Source organism: Eurypyga helias, unplaced genomic scaffold, assembly GCF_000690775.1.
Source record: "Eurypyga helias isolate BGI_N326 unplaced genomic scaffold, ASM69077v1 scaffold8970, whole genome shotgun sequence".
Lineage (NCBI taxonomy): Eukaryota > Metazoa > Chordata > Aves > Eurypygiformes > Eurypygidae > Eurypyga > Eurypyga helias.
In genome coordinates this window covers 90,302-94,348 of record NW_010223793.1, presented here as the reverse complement: position 1 = coordinate 94,348, position 4,047 = coordinate 90,302, and the positions used below count along the sequence as shown (strand labels likewise).

General features: G+C 45.0%; 1 protein-coding gene across 1 annotated transcript in view; it reads left to right on the top strand.

Moving 5' to 3' along the window:
• CELF2 (CUGBP, Elav-like family member 2) overlaps window positions 1–4,047 on the top strand; it is a gene marked incomplete at its 3' end in the record, with an annotated part of 120,524 nt that overhangs the window by 27,148 nt on the left and 89,329 nt on the right. The window lies entirely within an intron of this gene.

Genomic DNA, 4,047 nt, shown 5'->3' with positions numbered 1-4,047 from the left:
GGAATTCATGGATGCAGTGGTGGGAGAGTCCTCACCATTGGCTCTTTCTTGCCCATCCCTAACTTCTGCGTGGTTGCTGTGGTGAGCTGTGTTGCTTTAGTGGCTGCGTGATCCTGATGTAATCCGTTGCTGCCATCTTTGACAGTGACTCAAGTAACACTGTTTCTAGCCAGACACAAGGCTGTTTGCCCCTGTTGGCGTCTTGCTAAAGAGCTTTCTGTGGAAATTAAATAAATAAAATCTCCACCGCTGGTGCTAATTGGTGCCTTTGGCAGCCTGAGCAGGGGCTTGTGAATTGAATGTGTCATGGAGAATTGAATGTGTCAACTCTCTCCCAATGGCTGGGACCTTGAGGTCTTTTCCTAGCACTAAATTTCCTTTGAAAAGAAGAAAAAAAAAATAGAGAAAACAAGCTGAAATAAGAGATCTTTTCCCTTTTTTTTAATGAGGTGTTGAAGTTGAGCATTCTCGTGTACATACTGCAGCGTTTTCTCGTCAGATGCTTTGAGAAGTAGGGCTGGATTCTGCCGTTGTTTCTCGAGCATCCCATTTGTTGCTCTTAGCCGCTGTGCAGCACGGGGTGACAGGTTTTATTCAGTCTGTTCAAGCATCTGGCAGGATAGCCATGAAGTTGTTGCCCATGTCCTTAAGGGACTGCAGGGATCCACATGATTCATTCAGTGTTTTTTCTAGGTAAAAAGAAGAGATGTCTTATGCTGTCCTAAATACGGTTCCAAGTAGAGCACAACCAGCGTATAAAGACAGGAGATTTGCTGCTTTGGAGGCACTGACTGGCAGCACAAGCTCCTGTCCTTTGGTCAAGGTACTAGCCCACATGGAGTTAAACTGGGCTGCATATGAGGCTGTTGAGTATCAGCAGAACCGTGTCCACAAGCCAGTTCACCTTTTAAGTTGTCCTGACTAGAAGAGGAGAAGGTTGTCACTGTCAGGCTTTGAGTTATTTGGATGTCAGAAAACTTTAGTTGTGGTTCAAGCTGCTGTCAAGTTTGTTAGTGGTGAAGCCAAGATTGTGTGTGCAGGGGGCTAGAGAGAGGAAGCTGCTTGGGTCTTTTTTCTTCTCTTAGTAGGAGACATGCTGTTTCTTTTCCAGCAATGTCACTGACTTGTCCTTGGCAGTATTGCATTTACTTAGGGAAAATAGAGGAAGGAAAGTCATCTCCTAGTTGTCTTTCAGCAGAGGCCAACTACTAGTCCTAAAGCACAGATTAGTCTTGTCCTCTTACATGGGTATCTTCCCTTCCAATATTTCCACAGAAAAGGCTGAATTTGGTACTTTCTCCTAGAGGATGTGGTACTCTCTCCTGCAGGACTGAGCCAAAGAGATTGAGGCATCAATCTGGAGGCATCTTCAAAGCCAACCTGTTGGAGCTGCAGCGGTTTGCGTAACTTGGCAGTAACGATGTCCAGAAAGTCCACAGGCTGAGCTGTAGCATTTCCTTTGGGACCGTGTGTGCTTTTGCCTCTTCTGTTTTCCTTTGTTTTCTTATTTTTTCTTTAGTTCAGCCCTGACTTCTTCAGCAGATAGCTTCAAAATCAGGTATCCGCAACTGGTGCCTCAAACCACAGCAAACTGTTGGTTTGTTGTACTTTTTAAAAAAGATACGAACATAACAAGTCCAGAGAAATGTTTTATCCATGTGTGTTTTCAATGTGTTGATCTGTGAGCTTTGGAAGCTCCATTTTTGTCAGGATCTGATGACCTGCCTGAAACATCTGCACATTTTCCATTAAGCTGTTGTTTTCTCCCAGTCCTCATTCACAGAGACATTTTTCTCTCCTGCACTATTACTTCCCAAAAATGATTAGTTAAAGGGTATTTCACAGCATATTCATCTTTCAAGTGCAGTTCTTTCAAGTAGTGCCAAGACTGATAAACCAGTAGATTTCAAACTTCTCCTTATCGGAATAAATCCACAGATCTGAAATCTGAAATGAAACTCTTCTGACCTGTGGTAAAGGACATCACAATTCCAGAGTCGTGACTACTGCTAGATATTTTCCCCTCTGAATCCTCTCTCCTACTTAACAAGCTTTATATTAAAAAGCTAATAAACCAAATGAAGGAACAATAGAAGATTGGCTTTGGAGTGGGCTGGCAGGACAGGAAAACATTGCAGTGCTTTCTCAAAGTCACGCTATTAAATGTCACACACTGAAACTTGTTTCACATTTTAATTCCAGAATACAATAATTAAAATTTTCAGAATTTTCCAGTGAAATAGAAGATTGAATAGTCTGTAGCTATGTGTAATAATCATCCCTACCGAACAATGTTCAGCTCATTGAAATAATTATTAAACCATCTCTCTTGTAAACTGTGAAGTTTTAAGGAACCTCTTGGCAGTATGGAAAGTGTTTCTCCCAGCTGCATTAAGTCTGCATTACCTGCCTGCATGTGTATTGTATTTTCTGCAAGTGCTCCTCTGCGTTATGGATAAGCTCGCTGTATTCCAGCTGGGAATATCTGATTACCTTTGCTCGTTATAAAGGTAATGGTTGTCACTGGCCCGGCTGCAAAGCCGGAGGGACCGTTCACAGTGTAATGCACAGCTTGAGCCAAGCGAGAGGTGGTGGAGAGGGCGATCTGGATTCAGCCCGCCCTTCCAAGATGTGGTGTGGACCACTTCCACACGGTTCCTTAGCATGTTTGCTAGCTGTGTTCTCCGGTGCATGCTTTCTCCTAGGTCTCCTTTGCTGTTACGGGGATGCTGCAGAGTAGAACAAAAGCTGATATATCAGGTGGGACGTGATGTTTCACCTTGGTCAACATTAGGGAGCTGATGCAAGCAACATCTTTGCTCACTGCCCAGAGGACAGATTATTTTATCTGTGTCACGCTTCAAGGGAACACCAAGGCTCGAGAGCTGGGATTTTTTCTATTTACAGTTTGGTCTTGACATTTTTCTGGAGTTGCAACAAATGTCTGTCTGTGATTAAGTGAATAGGATCGTTTTCTGATTCGTCAGTAAAATCTGCATTGCCTTGTTTGATACGAAGTAGGTTTTTGCTTCAGCAGCCACTTCTGCCTCCCGTGGCGTTACCCAGCATGTTTTCCTTCTCACCGTAACGGCTGGGTCACTGAGCACTCTGTCTGCAGCCACAGAGCTCCATAGGAGTTTTGGGGTCTCTTCTTAATGTGACATGGCTCCAAAGCAGGAGCTGCCCATGTCCACAGGCCAAGGGCTGTATTCAGACCCCTCCGTTTCCCCTGTGGACAGAGCAGCAACAGATCAGGCTCTAAGGGTGTGCCTACATCCCTGATTTACTGTGCTGGGTGGGACCTATTTGAATGTGAATTTTCATTGTGTCTATACCTGCGGTCTTGTGTTATGCACATAAACATACCAGTGATGCTTTTAAAGTGGTTTCCTTCCTACTGGAAGTCAAGTTGACAAAAGTCACAAACTGGGATATGTTGTCGAGTATCAGTCCTGCAAGTGTGGATGGGAGGTCCTTCCGCAGTAAGCTCTCTGCACATGTCCTGTGCATCCCTGGGAACAGACTTCATTACTGTGGGACGTTACAGATCCCAGCAAGTCAGATCTTGATCCTGGTTTCTTTGTCCCACACATGTTATAGCTGTCCCCTGAGGATCCACCTGTGAGCCCCAACCTCACCCTGGGGCTGGTGTTGAGCTGTCTGGGTTGGGTGTGCTGTGGGAAGAGTTACTTTCCCTGTTTGCAGTGGAGAAAGTGGCAACAACCTGTGTGTTCGGTCCCACAGGCCACTTAGTTGGACCTGTGGGATAAACCTGCCAGGGGGATAAACAAGGGATTAAGGCAACTAAAACTACCTGCTTTAGTGAAGGTTAGACAGATGCAGCCTCACTTAGTGCTGCCAACCATCAGCAAACTCCACTATCCCCCCAGTGACGAATTCTCCTGCACCTTATCTTCCTTCTTGCAACTGAGATGAGTGTTCTACCTCCCGTCCTACCTGGTCTCAAGTGGTGGGGAGCAAACCTTAGCTCTTAAATATATGGCCCGTTAAATAAGGTCCTGCTTTCACCTGATTTTCTGACTGGGA